This window comes from Chelonia mydas, chromosome 6 (genome assembly GCF_015237465.2).
Source record: "Chelonia mydas isolate rCheMyd1 chromosome 6, rCheMyd1.pri.v2, whole genome shotgun sequence".
Lineage (NCBI taxonomy): Eukaryota > Metazoa > Chordata > Testudines > Cheloniidae > Chelonia > Chelonia mydas.
Genome location: NC_051246.2, coordinates 51271250 through 51293892, shown reverse-complemented (window position 1 = coordinate 51293892; position 22643 = coordinate 51271250). Strand labels below are relative to the sequence as shown.

General features: G+C 41.8%; 1 protein-coding gene across 14 annotated transcripts in view; it reads right to left on the bottom strand.

Moving 5' to 3' along the window:
• Positions 1–22643, bottom strand: part of PPFIA1 (PTPRF interacting protein alpha 1) — an 89908-nt gene that overhangs the window by 63299 nt on the left and 3966 nt on the right. The gene's annotated exons all lie outside the window — the stretch shown is intronic.

Here is a 22643-nt window from a genome sequence, read left to right as displayed (position 1 = left end):
TGCGGAAGACCCTCCCTTGCTTTCCAGGTCACCCTCAGCAGCGAGATATCTTCCAGGACGAACCCATCCCGTGGAAAATGTGGGGACAGCGTTGAGTATAGGGGCCCCCAGCAACCAAAAATGGCCAAAAGCACACTCCACAGTCATTCTGCACTGACTCTGCCTGTTGTTGAACAGATCCTTGCTGCTGTCAAGGCTCTCTGTGTATGTTTTCATAAGCCAGGGCATTAAAGGTCTCAAATGATCACAATGGGCGTTTCAACTTCCCCTCCGATGATCTTCTGGTCCGGGAAGAAAGTCCCAGCTTCCAGAAAAGGCCTGTGTACCGAAGGATGAGTGCATCATGCACCTCTCCAGACCAACCTACGTTAATGTCCATGAAACGCCCACGGTGATCCACAAAAGCCTGGAGAACCATCGAGAAATACCCCTTCCGATTTATGTACTCAGAAGCTAGGGAGTCTGGTGCCAGAATTGGAATATGCGTGCCATCTATCGCCCCTCCACAGTTAGGGAAACCCATTTGTGCAAAGCCATCCACAATGTCACGCACGTTGCCCAGAGTCACAGTTCTTCTGAGCAGGATGCGATTAATGGCCCTGCACTCTTGCATCAACACAATTTCAACAGTAGACTTGCCTAGTCCGAACTGGTTAGCAACCGATCGGTAGCTGTCTGGAGTAGCCAGCTTCCAGATTGCCATCGCCACGCGCTTCTCCACCATCAGGGCAGCTCTCAATCTCATTTCCTTGTGCCACAGGGTGGGGGTGAGCTCAGCACAGAGTCACATAAAAGTGGCTTTCCTCATCTGAAAGTTCTGCAGCCACTCCTCGTCATCCCAGACTTGCATGACAATGTGATCCCACCACTCAGTGCTTGTTTCCCAAGCCCAAAAACGGCGCTCCATGGCGGTAAGCATGTCCGTGAATGCCACAAGTAATCTCGTGTCGTATGCGTTATGCGTGTCGACATCATCGTCAGACTCCTCACTGTCACTTTGTAGCATAAGGATTAACTTGAATGCAATTCATGACGTGCTGGCGAGACCCATCAGCATATTCCTCAGCAGTTTGGGATCCATTCCCGCAGACCGAAAGGGAAGACAGAGCGTGCAGTACAAAACACACTGAAAGATGGCACCAAATGTAGATGGAAGCGATCCATCATGGGGCATTGGGACAGGACCCAGGATGCCATGCACCCTCCTCCCCCTTCCCACAAGCCTCAGCACCAGTACAGAATGGGAAGAGGTGCTCTGTGGGATAGCTGTCCACAATGCACTACTCCAAATGCCGCTGCAAGTGCTGCAAATACGGCCATGCCACTGCGCTTGCAGCTGACAGTGTGAACACATGGCAGCACTCTCCCCGCTGCTGTCTCCGAGGGCTGGTTTAACTCCCGGAGCTATACATCTGCAAGTGTAGCCAAGCCCTAAGTCTAAAGCTTTAATACAAAGCTGCTTTGAGTTCAGCTAGACATGCCTGAAAACAAATTCCTTTGAAAGGACGCCTCAGCTCTACCTAAAACATCACTACTAACTAATGTTAACATGTGCAACTAAAACAGGCAGACTCAAAGCTGATGTACAAAAGTTTCAGAGCCCAAGGCTTTGTCTACACAACACACCTTTTAGTGACACGTCGGGCAGTGTAAACGCTGTTTGTGGGCGGGGTTCGCGTTGTCGACAGGAGAGCGCTTCTGCCACTTTTACACTGCCAACGTTTACACTGCCACTTGCCGCAGCAAAACTTGTGTCTTTCGGGGTGGGGGAGGGCCTTTTTTAAGCATCTGTGAATGACAAATGTTTTGTCGTTCAATTGGCAGTGTAGACAAAGCTTCATTCTGTAAACTGTATCCAAAAGATACATGGGATTGGAAAAAAAAATACAAAAAGTAACTTCTGTGGCATATGCTCTTGGGACTCCTGACACATTAGACTGCTGAAAGTCACTACAAAAACCAATAGTGGTATCACTGTCATCAATGACATACAATCCATGACTATCATGAACCCTCCCTGCTAAAAAAAACAAAACAAAACAAAAAACTATACAGTGGAAAAACAATTCAGATTACTACTGAGAGTGAAGTTCAAATGGTTTTTTTAAGTCAATCATAAAAGATTGCTCCGTTTGAGGAAAAAGGGAGTCCTCCTTTAACAAAATAGGAAAAGCAAAACGTCTTTACTCTTGTTGCATGACAATTAAATTCTTTTGCCATTTTCAAGCAGGAGGATGATAAAACTTCATTAGGACAGTTTAATACATTTAATGAAAACCTAATACGGAATACACAATCAAAAACACAAAGATGTATTTCAAATGTTGTTCATTCTAAGTTGCCTACATAAATTAAAACCTTCTAATGCTGCCAAGATGCAGACCTTACTAAAGCAAAACGTGTCCTTACAAGTTCTTCATTAATAACGCCAAACAGAAAGCACACAACCATTCCCTCATTCCATTACTAAAATGACAACATGGGAAGAAAAAGGAAGTTCTCGAATAGCTGAGTTATAACTATTAGAGTTGGCTGGAAACTGGAATTCTCATTCCACAGGAAATTCCAAGTTTCCAAAAAAAATGTCTGGAACAGAAAGATAAATGAAATGTTGAAGTTTCCTGAAGAATCGGAATTCCAAAAGTTTTGTTTAGAAAGTCAAACGCATTTTGTATCAAGCTTTCGCAGAGCCAGGAAGCTCAGGGAGCCTGGGCTCCCAGGACTTCTGGGGAGGGGAAGAGACACAGAGGTGCTGACAGACAGCTGGTGTTGCATCCCGGGCCTGGGCCAGCTGCCCTGCCACTGTGACAGGGAGCCACACCACACTATCTCCCACCTCAAGAGTGAGGTGAATATACCCCCTCCAGCACTCCCACAAACTGTAACCCCCTTTTCAGCTCCCTCCATGCTCTCCAGCAGTGTCCTCTTTTTGGGAACCTGAAAGATGGTAACACTAATGCAAACTGCCATCTAGGAAGATTTGTCCTGTTCCATAGAGGAGTCCTCTTGTATCCCTTTTTCCCCTGTCATGCAGGGAGAGGGGTCTGAAACCTGCTCCAGGTTCCTACTGTTCAGGGTCCAGATTTGCTGCTTCTAGCTTGGGAGAGGAACTTCATGAATATGTCCTGCCATGTCTATCACTGCTGAGAAATGCAACTATCCCGATCACAGAACATGCAAAGATCCCCATCTAGGTATTCCACAAGTGGAGTAGAGCAGACAGTGGTTTCCCCATTTTCTTGTCTTTTATCCCCTTCCCCCCCATACTGTACTCCACAATGGTGGGAGAGGAGGGGATGCACCAATAGTGTCTAAGCAGCAGACAGGCCATTAAATCCCATTGTTGAGAAAGAACCAGAAATACAGCTACAGAAGGCAAATGTATGGCCAAAGTTGGTTGGTTGTTTTGTGTGGCCAAAGTTGGTTAGTTGTTTTGTTATGCAGCCACAGGTCTGCCAAACCTTCTTATAGTCAGAGGCAGAATGAAAAACTGGCAGGCTATTCAGGGTAGCTAGCCACACCCTCTCTTATCAGTGACTGACAAGTCTGGTTCTGCCTGTATAGCTACATGCAAATAGAGTATATAGGTTAATTGGTTTTTGCACCTTGCACATTAAAGAGAATACTAGGATTATAGTCTGAATAAACATGCGTAATGCAACAAACATACCTATCTGCACTACTAAACTCAAAAACACATGACAAAGTGGTAAACGATAAAACGCAGTTTATGCCAGATTTGCATAAATAGCTGTTCAGGCTATCATTTTCGTGTAAAAAGACACATCTCTATTTAGCACTATCCAACAGAATTTTACAATGCCAGGATAAAACAACACTCCCTCCATATGATGTTGTTGCTGGTTTTATAAGAGAGAAAAATTTAGTATCTCCACTATTGCTGACGGGAGAACTTCAGTAAATCTCTCTACTTTTGCCATTATTTTTCAATTTCATCTTGCGAGTTTCACTTGTGATTAGAACAAAATGTGTTTCTCAGAAAAGAACTTACAGAAACTTACACACTCTTACCCTAGGAGGCAGAATACATTTCAAAATAGATAATTTTTGAGGAAGGAAATATATGACTTCAACCATTAGCTGAGTAGGCTCTTTTTTCTTTTTGAAATTAAAATTTTACACTGTGAGCAGTTCTATCTACAGGTGAAAACAGTGAAACATGTTTACATTCAATTTTTTTCTTAATCTCAAGGTTTTTTAAAATGTGCACAATAAAAAGATTTTTTTTAAAAAAAAAGCTGAATAGAAGAGTTCAGAATGAAATGCGGATATCAAACTAGTTTTTTTCCCCTTAAACATTTAAAATAAAAACCTGTTTTGAGATCTCTCAATACTGAAGATAAATTAGTCAATAATTAAGCACATAGGAATGCAGCAAGTAGGTTGTAGTAAATTACTTGTGTCACAAACCAGTCAAACCCACTAACATGAGCCAAGAGGTTGACACATCCCACTTAAAGCTTCAAACAGAATTCTTAACAACAAAATGGATTTAAATAGATATTGTGAAAAATTATCTAACCTTTGGGACCAACAGGACTATAACACAATTACAAAAGTTATTTTTCATTCCAATACCTATCTTCATCACTTATCTTTCACAAAAACTTTTGAAGTTTTACCTCTCAGCCCGAAGTTGAATACAACTTGGAACACCTGAATAAAAATCAAGCAAATTGTTGTCTTACGCAACTATTTAGATAACAGCTTACATGTTTTTTAAAACTATCAACCTTTTAAAAAGCAAACCAGTTTTAATTTTCCATCTGACATTCAAAATAATTATATATTTAATCCTCTGAGGACAGATCTAATAATGTTGAGAAGAAAGTTACAAACATTTTAAAAATGCAACCCTTTTAATATATTGCTGTTTTAATTATTCCGAGCCAGAGCTAAGCAGCAGAGGATATTGGAATAGCTTCACCTGTCTCTTCAATAACCCAACATACATGTCCCCCTCATGTCTGTCTCCACTTCAGAAGATTTCCACTGACTCTATATTAGTCCCTACACCAGGGGTGGCCAACCTGAGCCTAAGAAGGAGCCAGAATTTACCAATGTTCATTGCCAAAGAGCCACAGTAATATGTCATCAGCTCCCAGCGCCTCCTGCCCACTGGCAGCCGATCAGAGCAAGGGCATGGCAGGCTCAGGGGAGGGAAGGGGTGGAGTGGGGTCGGGGTCAGGGCCTGTGGCAGAGCCAGGGGTTGAGCAGTAAGCACCCTCCCGCCGGCACACTGGAAAGTTGGCACCTGTATCTCCAGCCCCGGAGTCGGTGCCTATACAAGGAGCCGCATATTAACTTCTGAAGAGCCGCATGTGGCTCCGGAGCCACAGGCTGGCCACCCCTACCCTACACAATCTCCTCAGCTTCTAAACCTGCAGATCCTGTGCTGATGCCTACCTCTTCATGGTGGGGAAGGCTGAATCAAGAGCAAGAACCAGACTGTGCTGGATAGGCAGAGAGATGGGACACAAGCAGATCATGCAGGCACAGCAAATGGACTTATATGTGGCCAGTGCAGCCTGTGGCTGGGTAATCGCTGCCAAAAAGCCAGAAGCAAGAGAGGGAGAGCTGCGTTGTGGTACACTGGGTCCTGACAATTTTTTTTTTTTTTTTAAAAACAAGGAAATTAAATTACCCAAAACTTTAACACAAACTTAAGGTTGCCCAGTGTTGCCTTGAGACCTTCGAGAATGTAGTGTGTGGCTAAACTGAAGCCTCTGAAAACCAAGATATGAAGAAAAAAGGTAAATGACACCCCTGCAATGTAAATTTAACACTTCTCTCCTTGAGCTATGAATATTAGGCTATGTCTACACTACCACTTATGTCAGTATAACTTATGTCACTCGGATGTGAAATAACACCCCAGAGCAACATAACTTACACAGACATAAGCGGTGGTGTGGACAGTATTATGACGGTGAGAGATCATCTCCCACCAACACAGCTATCACCGCATGGATTGGATGGATTAATTATATCGACGGGAGAGCTCTCTCCCACTAGCAGAGTGGCTACACTAGAGATCTTACAATAGCACAGCTGCATCAATACAACTGTGCCACTGTAAGCTCTCTAGGGGAGACATAGCCTTAGCGCTTTATCCTTAAAGATGCTACAGAACGGTTTGGGAAGAGAGCACTTGAGATCTGTAGAAAGAAGTTTAACATCTTCTCTTTGTTAAGGCAAAACTTTAGGCCAGGTGTGGCAAACAGGATCTACTTACACTTAAACACTGTGCCTGCACCATACAACCCCACCCACAGCCCCTTCACTTGTGCCCTGAAGATTCCTTCTGAGATACTGCCTTCACTTACCATTCACAAAACCCTGGAGATCACTGCCATGTTTTCCACCAGGCTGCTGACATTCCTTATGGCAAGAAGATACCCTTGTGCTCCTCTACTGACACAACCTTCAAATTTATCATTGAAATGAGGCATACTTAATCTCAAGGTACACATGCACCTTTCTTCATATCAGTCACAGCTCTCCCAGACTGCTCCAGCTAATCCCTGCATCACTTCTCAGTTATACCGAACAAAGAAGACAGCTGGCATGCCCGCGGGACCCTCCTGCCCGGTCCCTGAGCTGCTGGCCCGGGAGGCCAGCCCCAGGACCCTTCCCTGCTGTTCCCCCTGCCCCGCTGTTCTCCCTCCCCCGCAACCTCAGCTCACTGCACCGGTGGCGCAATGCTCTGGGCGGCGGGGCTGCGAGCTCTTGCTGGGCCCAGTGCTCTGTGCTGCGCAGTGGTGTGGCTGGCTCCAGCTGGGTGGCATGGCTGCCTGTCCTGGTGCTCTGGGCAGTGTGGCTGCAGCGCCACCAGCGACCGGTGCTCCAGGCAGCACGGTAAGGGAGCAGGGGGGTTGGAGAGAGGGCAGGGGTCAGGGCGATCAGAGGACAGGGAACAGGGGGGTTGGATGGGGCGGCGGGGGGCAGTCAGGGGCAGAGGTTCCAGGGGCGGTCAGGGAGAAGGGGTGGTTAGATGGAGCAGGGGTCCCGGGGTGTGCAGTCAGGAAAGAGAGGAGGGGTTGGATGGGACAGCAGAAGGCAGTCAGGGGGCGGGGGCTCCGGGGGCGGTCAGGGGACAGGGAGGAATGGATGGGGCAGGGGTCCCGGGGGGGACGGGACATCAGGAGACGGGGGGGGGGGGGGCTGCATGGGCCAGGAGTCCCGGGGGAGCCGTCAGGGGTCGTGGGCCGGGCTATGCCTGGCTGTTTCGGGAGGCACAGCTTCCCCTAACCGGCCCTCCATACAATTTTGGAAACCCGATGTGGCCCTCAGGCCAAAAGGTTTGCCCGCCCCTGCCTAGTCCTTCCTCATGTCTACTTATTGCAGATTCATGGATTTCAGAGATTATAACGGACCGTTAGATCAGCTAATCTGACCTCCTACATAACAGGCCTGATAAATTCATCCATTTACTACTGTACTGAGCCTAGTACCTTGTGTTTGAGTAAAGTCTCTCAAAGTCATCCAGTCATGACTTGAGGAGATGGAGAATCCACCACTTTCTTTGCTAGCTTCATACTAGCCCTACTAAACAATTTGCAGTAGCTATTGCCAGTTTCAACGGGGCAGTGCTGCAACTGCACCGTGGGGGCATCATTTGCCTTAACTTTTTATTTCCGGTTTTCAAAGATTTAAGTGCGCATTACCTTAATGCTTCATTTCCTGGTTTTCAGAGGTTTATGTTTAGCCACTCTCTACATTCAAGAAAGACATGAGAGTCATCACTGGGCAAACTTAACTCTGCATTAATGAAGTTTTTAGGCATTTAATAAAGACACATAAGATGCAGTTTGTTTTTCTAGAAATTCATGTTTTTCCTTCTTGTATATCTTTATGTAATGCTCAATTTAAGTACAATATTTTGAGTATAGGTCTAAAGAAGTTATAGAATAAATACAATCACTTCACTGTAATCCTCCTCTCTCCCCACACTTTAAAGGGGAATTAGGAGGGAGGTGGGGGGTAATGTCTAGACATTACTCAACTCTCTTGCTTCTAATGTGCAGTAAAAATCGATGGAGAAGAACTAGACCCTTCCTCATGTGACTAGGAAAGCCCACAGAATATGCTGTCTTGCCAATACACTTAAAATTTCTTTTACTGATACATCCATTCATATGATGGATACAAGCTTATTTTCATCCTGCTCTTTTATTAGAAGGCAAGCCTCCGTCTTTAAGCAAACATTGCAAAGGACTGAAAATAGTTTCTATACACTTCCTCTAATGTCAAACACAACTAAATCACAAATATTTTTAAGTTTCAGAGTAGCAGCCATGTTAGTCTGTATTTGCAAAAAGAAAAGGAGTACTTGTGGCACCTTAGAGACTAACTAATTTATTTGAGCATAAGCTTTCGTGAGCTACAGCTCACTTCATCGGATGCATAATGCTCCGAATGCTGTAGCTCACGAAAGCTTATGCTCAAATAAATTAGTTAGTCTCTAAGGTGCCACAAGTACTCCTTTTCTTTTTGCGAATATTTTTAAGTTACTATGCTACACACACACTAAAGTCACTACAACTTACATTGTTTTACACCTATAAAACAAATCAAATTCAAATCTTCTAGAATGACAGACTCAAGGGTCAACGACCTCATATTCATCTGAATGGACAATACTGTACAGCAGAAGCTTCATTTATCCAAAAAGATATCAAAGATTAAACTATGTCCAATATTTGGATACAACAAATATTTCCTAACAGTATTAATCCTTTGTGAACAAATGAAAATTTGAAGCTCGATTGAAAATGGCTTATTCAGTTTGCTCTCCCTCACTGAACAGCCTTCTTAAAGTAATACTTTCAAATGCTGGCAGCAACTTACAGCCAAAAGCTAGCAAACAAGAATATCATCACAAACAAGAGCACTCTTCTCAACTTGAAGTGACACCTGAATATTTATTCATAAACAGGTGATAGCGATCATCCCTCCATCGTATGGCTGCCATTGTTACTTCTTGTATTATGAAACGTATTTTACTTTAGCTGCTCTTGGTTGGACAGCATATTTCCACTAAAAGTGTACCTACAGTACACACATAAAGACTTATTATGAACCACATATCCTGTTGAATCTGAACAAAAAGAAAAATGTTTTTAAAAGCAAATACTAAATTTAATTGCTAAAAAAAGTATAAATCATGATTTTGCAGTGTATGACTTCTAATTGAATTACACACAGCTATTGTGACCTGGTAAACAGCATTAGTGGGTGTCCTAGCCAATACAGAATTTTCCTCAAAACTACAGCAGATTAAATACAAACTAAGAATATTTGTAGTTAATATAGGAATAAAGTCTTATAATGCTCTGCATTTCACTCTTCAGTGGCATTGGGTCTAAACCTCTCATGAACACAGGCGCATTTCTTATTACCACCTTAAATTATTGAAGTCTAACACTCTTCGGGACTAAAGAATCTTTCCAGGATTTCACAATAAGAACATTCAGAATCTTCTTCACCATCCCCCAGTCATGTTTTGATTGGCAACTGATACTGCATGACTTCTCAGAGATGCCTAAAGCTACAACTATCTATGGAGCTCATGTCAGTGAAGAAACTCCCACACCTACTTTTTCCCCATCCCTCACCACCATTATGGCAAAGGATACACTTTTAGTTTAATTAAAAAAGAAAAATCCTGTGCCACCAGTTTGACAAGGTATGAGGCAAACCCATCTAAATTTCAATTACATCTTTGAGACGTTTTCTTAAGAACGTTCCCCCACTCTTTCCCTCTCCCCCACAAAAAACTGGCTGAGATCCACTAGAATCCCACACATGCTGGGATATAATAGAGAAAAAGAGAGAGCCTGTCTGTGTGGAGGGGCAAGAGTGGATGGTATGTATGGTTCCTGTCCCCAAAATTCTAAGCCTGGCTCTGGTTACAGTATATTTACATTTGTGAAAATTTAATGAGGATTCAGCTTTTCTGCTGGGACCTCACATTACAGGACTGACCAAAAGCAAAGTGTACTGAAACATCAAATACTCTGAAATCAAACATTACTGAATTGCAATTTGCCCAACGGAACTTACAAGTATGTTTCTGTTTGTAAATTACCAAGCACACTTTGTATTCAAAATCAATAAATAATGGTAGAATTCTTGCCAACTGGCATTTTAGTATTAAATACATTTTTAGGCTTTCTATACAGTTAAGATGTGTCTGCAATTCAACGTTTATAAGACAATTAGTCACTACATGGGTATTTAATACCTAGATTTTACTGACACCAAATCTAGATATTCTTGCAAAAACAGATGCTGGTCACAAAACATTCTGCACAATAGTTTCAATGGAATGATGTTCCTTTTTGTGAAAGCTGTGAGAAGCAGCTGAGGCACTGCCCTGACCCACACAGTCATTCATCTTTGCCTCTGGCTGGCAGAATTAGGGCTATGGCTATCAGTTATAAAGTAAATTTTTCAAACTGAGTTAAGGGGAGTGTTTTGGGAACATCTGTTGGAGGTTAACCAAGCCACACGTTAGGCAAGCGTCAACAAGAATTTCCCCCCGCCCTCAGTGCTCTCATATATAATTTTTTTGCCAAGTGACGAACAGCGTGGTTTTATAATTCCAAACTTGCTCAAGCAGGTAGTGCTCAATAAGGACAGATACCTGTAACAAGTCTACCAACATTTGAGAGAGAACTAAAAATAAAAAATTTAAGCACCCATAACTTATGTTTATGCTATATTATATACAGGAAGTAATATTAGTTATCCAAGTTTATTTGCCAGTTAAGAACTTGGCATTCACTCTGTGCAAAGTAAAGTAAAATCTCTCATTTTGTTGATCTACAATGTAAGTGTACCCTAGGGTTAATAGCTATGGGAACTGAAACATATACTGGGAAGTTCAAGAATTTGTTAGAAGTAATTTTGAAAAATACGCTTTAAACCAACCTGGCTAATATAAAAGAATCTTAGCAATCTTAAGCCTGTAATTTGATTTCTCATTTGTTATATGTCACAGTCCTAAACATGAAGATAACATCTTCATAACAGATATGTACATGACATTTTGGTACAGTTATCTAATAAAGTAATTTAAGAAAAAGATGTCAAAAATTTCCCCAGTGCATTCCTCTCCTCCCAAAATTACTAATACTTACTTTAAAACATAGTTAAGAATTTAATATCTATTATACAAGCTAAAAAAAAAAGTTTAGTTTTGAAGTCAACCATAGTTATAACTATATTGATGTAAATTCATATCTTAGATTATAGCAGTGGTTCTCAAACTTTTGTACTGGTGACCCCTTTCATATAGCAAGCCTCTGAGTGCGACCCTCCCTTATAAATTAAAAACATTTCTTTAATATATTTAACACAATTATAAATGTTGGAGGCAAAGCCGGGTTTGGGGTGGAGGCTGACAGCTCACAACTCCCCATGTAATAACCTGTCGACCCCTTAAGGGGTCCCGACCCCCAGTTCGAGAACCCCTGGATTACACTGAATAAAAAAATCTCTATACACAGACAAGGCGTTAGTGTAAATGACAATCAGGGCTCTGAGTTTAGAAGCCTTCTCCAAAGAGCTCATTCTGAAAGTGTGACCGTCACTCTTCTGCAAGTGAATCAATCACCTTTACCACCATGATCAGAAATTCCAATAGTAATTACAATGTTCGTAATAATTTGTAATTAACAATTATAAAGCTTATGAGCTTTTAAACTATGAGACAAGAAAAATGGGTGCAGCTGTCTAAACATTTGACCTCAAATTATACCAAGCAGTACTAAGTATTTTCCCAATTCCTACAGCCTACTTAGACCATGGAGACATATTGATATTGCACAACTAAATGGTGATTTACGTCTTAGAATTTTCACATCCTACTTTGGATGCAAAAACTAATTGTATTGAGGAGTATAGAACAAAAAAGTCTCAAGTTTCAGAAGATGGTATTGTTGAACCCCACCCATAAAATACATTTTGAAGGCTAGCACAAACTGCTCTAAGGGAACAAAAAAATCTCTAGTTACACTTGCCTGCCTGATGTATGCAACTATAAACATGTGAGACAACACCAAGAGAAAAACTGAGTGTAAATGAAAACTTTGTAGTCTTCACAGCATTTTCTGTGGATTTTTTGAAAACCACCTTTGATTGCCAACCTGCAAAAATACAACTCCAGACTTACAAGCCTAAGACTCAGTTATCACCACATAAAATACTTTTCCTAAAAATAAGAATCCATAACAGCCCAAAGCAGCTTTTAAAACTAGATATACAAAAATAACTACATCAAGCACTAAAACAGTTACAGTGAAAAACAGTCTATAAAAATTAGAACATGGAAGTGAAAAAGTTCTGTGATACTCTGGTACCTCAGAATAGCACCCAGGAAGCCCCATGCTCACCACTGTGATATGATTTTATGTTTTGTGCAAAATATGCCTTGTGAGATATCATTTAAGAAGTCTTGATTTGTTGAACATTAATACCTGTTGAATTGTGTGTGTTACCATTGTATCTGAAGTTATGATGTTTTGGGTGTGGGTGTGTGCGCGTCCACAGCCAGCCTTTCAGGGGCAAAGGAGCATCTACTAAGACACACTTACATCAGGACCAACCATGGCCCATTAAGGGGAACCCAGAATCTTTCTAGCCCCTGGAAGAAAGTATAAAAGAGGGACAGTGACATCATCACTTGGCCTCTCTCCTCCCCGATCTCAACATCTGGAATACAAAAACTTTAAAGTGGGGAAGATTGGTCCCAGCCTGAATGGGAATACAGCCTGTGTATTAAGAACTTTGAGCTGCCAGTAATATCTTTTAGGGTGAAAAACTGCTTGATTCAAATCTTGCTTAGTCTATAGAATTTACACTACAAATTTATTTTTAGGTCTTATGTAAGCAACTTTGATCTCTATGCCCGCTACCTAGAATTACCTAAAATTTATCTTTCTGTAGTTAATAAATCTGTTTTATATTTTACCTTGAACAGCTTCTTCCTCTCAGGGAGATGCATTACCTATGGTGTCCGGAGAACCCTAATGTCAGCATAGGTAGTGTCCACACTGAAGTGCTGCAGCTATGATGCTGTAGCAGGGGGGTAATCAATAGACGGACTGCTGTCCAAATACGGACTGCCAGACGCTTTTCAATGGACCACAGGGGCAGGCCATGCTGGGTGATGTCTCCCCCCCCGACCCAAAAATTGCTCTGGATGGCTCTGGAAGGTATGCCCAGAAGCGGAGAGGCAGCACTCCTCCTGGCAGCAGCGCTCTCAGTGTGCCTGTATAGCATAGGGACTGAGGAAGCAGCATGGCAGTTAGTTGAACTCCTCCCCGCCTCCTACATGGGACCCTTTCCCCTTCCCTGCTGCTGGAGTAGGGTGCTGACTGCTCTGCAGACCATCTACAGGTGAAAGGCAATGCGTGGGACTCCAGCAACAGAGAAGGCGAAGCAGCCCCATGTAACTGGGGGAGGAGGAGCTCAGTCAGTCACCCTGCTGCTTCCTCCCTCTCAGCAAACTCATGGAGAGTGCCACTGCCAGCGGGAGTGCTGCTTCCTCGCTTCTGGACATCCAAAAAAATTGGGGGAGGAGGAATGTGACCCCCCAGAATCTTTTATTTGTGCCTCCACCCCGACTAGCTACAACTACAGGCCACTTCCGCGCACGGGCTGAATCCATGTTGAACCATGCTTGTGCTCCATGCAGTCCCCAGAGCCTCCCGTCCAAACCTGTCTCCTGAGCACACCCTCCTCCGGTCTTGTGCCCCCCACTCCCGAGCAGTCCCCGGAGCCCACTACCCCTGGGCGGTCCCCAGAGCCCCCTCCCCTTCAGGGCCAGTCCCCAGAGCCCTCTCCAGGCCCCTCCCCCACCTCCCAACCAGCCTCTTTCCCTTCCCAGTCCACCTCCAGTCACCAACTTCTGCCACATCCTGGCCTCCCCTCATCTCCCCAGGGCTGCTATCTGGAGTCTCCTTGGTCCCTCCCACTACCCGGAGCCTCCTTCCTGCCCCTCTGCTATCCCAGAGCCTAAAGGGTAGCTGGATCATAGTCCAATGGCTTCACCTCCAGTCTCTGAGCTCAAAAGTACTCCAACAGTCACACCCTACAGTCACACCCTCTGCTGCCCAGATCCCAGCACACACCCATTCCTCTCCCTGCCGCTGCCCCATATTTGCTACTTGGCTTATCTGGGGGCACGAAGGAAAGTTTGGGGAAAGGAGGGGAAGCAGCCACGCCAGGTGGCTCAGGTCAGCCTCATGCGTCACATTTTCAATTTAGGGAAATAAGATCACCTTACTCTCTGGACAGGGCAGGCGGGGAGCTGGCAGGTGATTGGGAAGCTGGCAGGGGGGGCTGGACCTTGAATATACTTTGACCAAGAAATCTGGAGCTTGACAAAAAATAAATTTGACTACCCCTGTTGTGACATTTCAAGTGTAGATAAATCCTTAGTCCTGCCTCAATGCAGGGGACTGAACTAGATGACCTATCGAGGTCCCTTCTAGTCTTGCATTTCAATGATTCTGAGAGTCACTGAAGGGAGCAGGAGGATCCCAACTAATTCTTCCCCAAGCTAAAAGATGGAATTCAGTGATTGACTGTTTTGAGCTATTTGAAATGACCTATTTGGATGATAATTTGTGAAGAACATCATGACAAAATAGCTGGAACTATCACAACCAGTTTACTTCACTCACCCCAGGTAATCCCCCGTTCCTTTAATAAATCATTGACTGGAAATATGAAACGTGCTTTGAGAAGAGAAGTTTATACATTTAAGATTGTTTGGTTTAATAAAAATAAATTTTATATGCTGTTCTGTGTGTTTAATTAAATTCTAATTACCATCCTAATACAAGTTCACACAAATCATGAGCAAAAAGTAAATGATCTAATAAGTAAGATATCATTCACCACTTTGACAAAAAAGGTAAAATTAATAAAAATCTGAAAATATTAAGCTACATAATTGCTTGAATAAATGTGTATATGTAGTGTACCCTCCAAGGTAGCAAAGGAATGTACAAATCTAGGGTAACGGCTCTGTTCAAATCAACATGAGAATGCACCTTCTTTAGAAAATAACTGGAGTACAAATGGAAAAGTTGATTAAAATAGATTTAAACTGAGGCTTTCCACTTGGTGATTTAAATCAAGGTAATTTAAATCAGTCCACCCGAACACATTCAGGATGCATAGCATAGCAAAATTAACATTGCTGAAAGAACATTAATATTTGCACTTCCTGACAACTTATAACTGCAAAACCTTTATGTTGCATTTATGAATTTTTTATTTTTAAAAAACTAACACCAGTGATCTCCACACACCCCAAAACATAACATTTTCTGATTAAGACTGCAATGCTATACAGGAGTACTCTCTGTAAACTTAGGCTTTGTCCACACCAGCATTTTTCAAACTTCGGGTCAGGACTGGGTTGCAGCATGTCAGGCACTGGGTCACTCCGGTCAGCACCACTGATCAGGACATTAAAAGTCCTGTCGGCGGTGCTGCCCAGCTAAGGCAGGCAAGTGCCTACCTGCTCCGACATGACACTGCGCCCGGAAACGGCCAGCAGCGGGTCCGGCTTCTAGGCAGGGGGAGCCCTGGGGCTCCGCACACTGCCCCCGCCCCGGGAACCAGCCAATGGGAATAGGGGGGTGCGGTGCCTGCAGGTGAGAGTTGTGCGACCCGCTTGCACGCCTCCGCCTAGGAGCCGGACCTGCTGCTGGGGCGCAGCACGGTCTGTGGCGCCAGGACAGGCAGGAAGCCTGCCTCTGCACCCCAACTGTGCCGCTGACCAGGAGCCACCTGAGGTAAGTCCACGCCCCAACCCTGAGTCCCCCCTCAAACCTGGAACCCCTTCCTGCACCCCAAACCCCTCATCCCCAGCCCCACCCCAGAGCCCTGACCCCCTCCTGTACCCCAACCCCCTTCCCCAGACCAGAGCCCCCTCTCACACCCTGAACCCCTCATTCCCAGCCCCACCCTGCAGCCCTCACCCCTGCACCCCAACCCTCTGCCCCAGCCCTGAGCCCCTCCCACACCTCAAACCCCTCATCCCCCATTCTGTTGGGTTGCCGACATCAACAATTTTCTTCAACTGGGCCCCCACAAAAAGGTTGAAAACTACTGGTCTACATTATAGCCCATGTCAGCATAACTTACGTCGCTCGGGTGTGAATAAATCACCCTCCCAAGCAACGTAAGTTACACCAACATAAGTGCTCATGTGCATAGCGCTATGTCAGCGGGATAATCTCGCTCGCAGAGGGGGGTTTTTTATGCCGACGGGAGAGCTCTCTCCCTTTGGCATACAGCGTCTTCACCAGATGCGTTGCAGCTGTATCAGTACAGCTGCACCACTGCAGCATTGTACGTATATGCATGGTCTTAGTTAAAAATCAACATTTTCACTTTACTGGCTTTTACCAGGTAAAAAATGCAGGGTGGATTGATTTAAATCACCAATTTTAATCATGATTTAAATAAGCAAGAATGAAACACTGATTTAAATAATTGGTTTTAATTGTATTTTGCATTTGTAACTTTTAGTTACTTTCCTAAAGAAAGGCTGATTCTCACTGGTTGGTAACAATTAAAATGTGTTGATTTGCATCTAAATATAGCCTTTACACTAAGTTTTCTACTTTTTGCTAACCAAGAGATTACACTGTATCTATTAAGCAATTATATATATTATTCATATTCTTATTTTTTACTTTTTTGTAATATTAGACAATGGTGAATAACGTATTTCTTTTTTACTAGATAATTTTAATTGTAATTTGTAACATGCTCAATACAGATGCAATGTAAGTCCACTTAAACGTGCACAAATACAGCATTTAAATTTTAAAACTACGTTAAAATGTGTTTGTCAAAAATCACAACATGTTTTGCATTTAAAACTAACATTTATTAAACAAAAGAAGTATTTAGTAGATAGTGAATAGACTGTTTCTGATCACCATATCTTTCAAGGTTTTAAAACTAGTGGGCTCTCATTCCCTCACACTTAGTTTTTGTTCATACCTCGGAAGACAGAGAGAGCAGAAAAGCTTGTTTTAACTCTCAATTGGTTTCTCAACTTTGAATGAACTACCTTTGAACTGAACCAGTTGAATAAACTGAAATGAAGAAAATATTCTCTCTGTACCTGCAGAGAAGGCTACTGCTGTCAAAAGCTGGTTTAGCACTTCCACAACTCTTGGCCCATGGGTTCCACAAGTTCAGCAGTTTTTCTTTAAAACTTGGCAGAAAATATGTACTACTTAACATTATTGTTGTATTTAATGTAAATGTTTAACAGATTATAAGTTTATGCCTTACTTTTTTTAATTAAAAAATAAAAAAAATTTAAATTTAAAATATGTTAAGTTAAAAAAAATCAGATTTTTTAAAAAATAATTGATTTTTATCCAACCTGTAAAAAAAGCCTGACAGGACAAAGTACAGAAAATAAGTCTGTTCACTTAAAACCTTTCAAACACTTGCAAACTTTTACACAAAAATACCTTTGTTGAAAATAGTTTTCTAAAAGACTGCCAGCTATCTTACAAACACAATTAAAAAATAAATAAATACAAAAAAGCACACGCACAAACATAAAATTTTTAAAGACTGAATCCCATGATACGAGTGAAACGTTTCTCTCTCCTTTAAAAACTATCAGAGCTGTGAAAGCCAAGTCAGAGTCCTGTGGATCTTAAGACTGCTAAAACTACAAAACTTCACATTTTTGTTTGAACATTTTTTATTTACTTTTATACTGAAAATCAAGTCAATAAATCAAAGTTGTTCATGTTTCTACATGCAAGTTTACTTATGTAGCCAAGTGGTCAGAAAGAAAGCTGTTCTAGAAAGTATTTTTACTACCTCAAAGTTGTATTTAAGACATTTCGTTTCCTCGTATTCCAATATTTAAATTTTTAGTAAACATCCCTTATTCCAAAAAAACCATAAGCAAAAAAAATACCAATGCAGGCATGTCACTGTTTTGAAGCTTCAGCAATGGTATCAATCTCTGCTTACAAAATAAAAATAATAAACTTGGAAAACTGATTCATCTTAACATGATTAATTAGTACTTTTTTTTTTTACCTTGAACCTGCAAACACATGACAATGACTTGTACTAAGGCTCTAATACTTGCCTTTCTGTGGAAAAACATTTTTCAAAGAAAAAGGGGGAAAGAATTCATTCCATTTAGCATTCTTGAGTGGGATACGTTTAACGCTCTTTTAAAATTCTATTGTACTGGAAAAGATGGGTCAATGCTCCACCCCAAATAAATATTTTTTAATGAAAAAGTTTTCATTCAAAATCAGGGGAAAATTAAACTTCCGTGTTTAACGATGGATCATTTAAACTTAAACAGACAACCATTCCCAGCACAACATTATATTAAAAGTGAAGTGAGCTAATTCAGAATGGAGTAAAATAATTAAATCTTTCCTCTTCAGTCAGGAATTGTCTTTATATGTTTTGCACAGTCCTGAGCACAGTGCCAATATGTAAATATTAATTCAGTGCAGGTACTCTCTGTATGACTTATCCATTAAGCCACTAGCCTCTCTTCATTCAAATCCCTCTGCAAAACTCAGTTATTCCATGATATTTACAAGTAATTACAACTAATTAAACTGAGGAGAAACTGGGTGCATGTGAAGTACATTTATTTATAAATATGCACAAAAATATGTATCAAAAGACTCTGCATACTTTAATCATAGCCCTCTCCCCTACAACACACTTAGCATGCTACCTCTCATTTTAGCCTGCAGGCTATCTTCCTATGCATTTGTACAGGATCTAGCATACTGGGGCCCTTATCCCAACTGGAACCTCTACATAACACCTCAGAAGAAATAATAAATAAAAAGGAAGGCTTACTCACCTTTCAAAGCTGCATCTAAACTAAGCCTCTTCTAAAAGTTTCTCACTAGACAGCAATCCAAATATTTAGTTTATCTCCAAAATTTCCACTTACAAACTGCCTAACACATTACTTGAAAAACAAAGCCTGAGGACAATTTCAGGTTATTTTTAAAAATGTATCTGTATTTGAGGATTTAACACATCAGGATAACATTGAAGTTAATTCACAAACATAAAATGCTCAACACTTTAAAATCAAATTTAACTAACAGGTCTGTTTAAATAAGAATGATAAATCAATTTGAAAATTAATAAGGGCACAATATCATCAGTCATATACGATCAATTAACATCTGCTCATCTATTGGTTACAGATGGATTTCGCTTTTTAATAGAAAAGCAACCACTAAAATAAACCCTTTAGGATTTTCACAAATGTATTTAAAATTAGGGTAACTGAGCAGTCAAACCAAATGCTACAGACTAAAGTAACATACAGATGTCCTGAACGTTCTCAAGCAGAGCCTGGAGTAGCTCAAAGTCTACTCAGAGATCCCAGAAGGTAGTTTGACACACGGTCCTGCAAGGCTACATTCCATCACCCCTTCTGCTCTACGTGGAAAGCTGGGAACCATTAGGAAAATTAGCGAGGCACTATGAACAGTAGTGATTCTCAATATGCAGACAGTATTCTGATTCCCACATCTCCTTCAACCCAATCATAGAATCATAGAATCATAGAATATCAGGGTTGGAAGGGACCCCAGAAGGTCATCTAGTCCAACCCCCTGCTCAAAGCAGGACCAAGTCCCAGTTAAATCATCCCAGCCAGGGCTTTGTCAAGCCTGACCTTAAAAACCTGTAAGGAAGGAGATTCTACCACCTCCCTAGGTAACGCATTCCAGTGTTTCACCACCCTCTTAGTGAAAAAAATCAATCAATCAATCAATGAAGCTGTAAACAAATCTACCCAGTGCCTAAGAGACTGCAGCTTCAATGAGGTTTAGCTGATGGAGGGAAGCAATTGGAAGAATCAGCAGTTTATTTTTACCACCTTGATTTAGGGAGTTTGCCTGTTTTGGCACGCGCTCGGTCGAAGAGGATGACCTCCCAGATAGAGGAGTACAGTTCTTCGGTCAAGGGTTTACGGTAGCTGCGCTCCCCTGCTAGAACCACCAAACAAGCTCAAGGTTCTATGAAAACATTTGCACAAATCGGAAAGTCTTATGAGATTCCTGTTGCTTCTGGATAACTAACTTGCAGCTGTGACCAAAAGCTTTTGTTTTTAAATTTGATAGCCATAAGGTATGCTATCAAATGCAGACCTTGCTACAGCAGTAGGTACAGCCTGGGCCACCCCAAGACTGGATTGTTTTCACAAACTCTACATAGGGCTATATCCAAAGATCCTTAGGAAACTTCAGCTGCTGCAAAACATGTCACTTAACTAATAGTACTTCCCACAGAGAGTACATTATATTTGTGTTCATCATATCCGACTGTAATTAAAGATGTTGTTTCTAATCTATAAAACTCTAGATTATTTAAATCCAGGATGCTCCTTGACAACACAAAGAAAATCAACTGTTGCTAAAAATGTCAATAATTATAAAGATGAGACAACTGATTCCTGGCCATTGCAACATAAGTAATCACTGTAAATTATGATCTTAAAAAGTTTGTCTTCAGATTAAATATTCAGCATTGTTTTGTAAGAATCTCATTTGACATATCTGTTCATGTTCTCCCAATGAATGTGATTAAACCAAAAATGGATTATTTATGTTCACTATATGGTTTGAGAGAGATGTTTATATAGATAGTTACCTGAATTTTTTTTACGACCACAACTGCACCTGAACTCTCACTTGAATATAATTTGCAAACACTCACAATCAATATTTACACCCCAAAAGTGCTAAAATGTGGAAATCAAAATGGTACAGCAAAGATTGTGGATCAAGGTCTTAATTAAAATAAAATACTACATACTGTTACCATAATAAAACTTAGAACCAAACCAAAACCATAAGCAGCTTTTCTCCTCATTCAGGCTCTGCATTCCAAAGATGTAGAAGCTCAAAGATGTATACGCACAATGCAGTGCTTATTCCTGACTTACATAAACTTGATTTTTTGAAATAAAGAAATTTTGAACAAGACTACCATGAATACAGAAGATAAATGATTCCAAGCCATAACGCTATTGTTTTTATACCATGCAAGACGGTGAGTCAAAAAATAGGATGTATTAGCACACCTTTTAATAATAGAGCTGATATCCAGAAATATCTGTTTCTATATTGCTTAGCATGAAGTTTGTTTTAGCAACATCTAGAATTTGTGTAAAAAACATATGCTGCAATTGTCACCTGTGCACAAGTTGCTATGCATGCCAGTTATATTTCTTCCCTTTTATTTGTGGCAAATATTTGTGTTCATGTAACTTAAAGTCTAATATAGCACTAACCTGAGCCACCAGTAGTGTTGGCAAAGTTACAAAAGCTTCCGTACACTGTTCATACATTAAGTGCACCCAATAGTTCAGAATACATTTGATGGTTATAGTCTACAGTTAAGTTAAGAGGAAAGGCAGCTTAGTTCTCCTATGAAGGAAGCATTGCTCTGGGCAACAGAGAGTGAAGTTGACCAAGGCTACGTATCAGTCAATCTACTTCAGTTAGAGTGAGTTCTATAGGTAACACATCCAAACAGTTAAAAAAAGCACTGAACCACCATTTTTATATTTCTTCCTTTATTTTAGTAGCCTATATATTTGTCACAGCATTCCATTAGCTAACACAGGCCTTTTGGTAACTGATGGGACTACTGTACTAGAAGAATATTAGCTATCTCTGGTATGTGTCTGAGAAGTAGGATTTGTTTGTGTTTTTTTAAACAATACTGTGTTCAGAGCACAAACTACAAGACAATTTTATGAATTTAGCAACAGTACCATAAATAAGTAAACAAATAGTGACTGAACTGTGATCCTACAATTGAACCTGCACAAGTGGCATGAACCCATGCAGACCCAATCACAGATTCAGTGCCTTGATTAGTAAACCAGAGTACAACAACAAAATGCATTACTACTACAAATACAGTTACCCCAGCAATCTTGCATCTCTTTTTCACACAAACACAGCTCTGGAGTGTTCATAAACAAACACCAGTTCATTCTACTGTATAACAACCCTAAATATTACCTGAACATATGGAAAGGGGAAGTATGCATATGGACTACTGAAAAAATAATAATAAATAATAATAATAGGTTCACTAGGGCAGTGGTTTTCAAACTTTTTTTCTGGCAAGCCAGCTGAAGAAAATGGTTGATGCAGAAAATGGGGAGGAGGGGTTTGGAGCGTGGGAAGGGCTCAGAGCTGGGGCAGAGGGTTGGGGTGCAGGGATGAGGGTTGTGCGGTGGGGCTGGGAATGAGGGTTTCACTATATAGGAGGGTCTGGGAGGGGCTCCGGGCTGGGGGTGCAGGGCTGGGAGGGGCTCCGGGCTGGGGGTGCAGGCTCTGGGGTGGGGCTGTGGATGAGGGGTTTGGGTTTCAGGAAGAGGGGATCTGGGGTTTTTTTTTTGGGGGGGGGGGGGGGGAAATGGGGATCAGGGCTGGGGCAGAGGACTGGGGCATGGGCTTACCTCGGGCGGCTCCCGGTCAGCGGCTGTCCTGGCACTGCGGACCGCGCTGCACCCCAGAAGCAGCCAGAAGCAGGTCCAGCTCCTAGTCGGA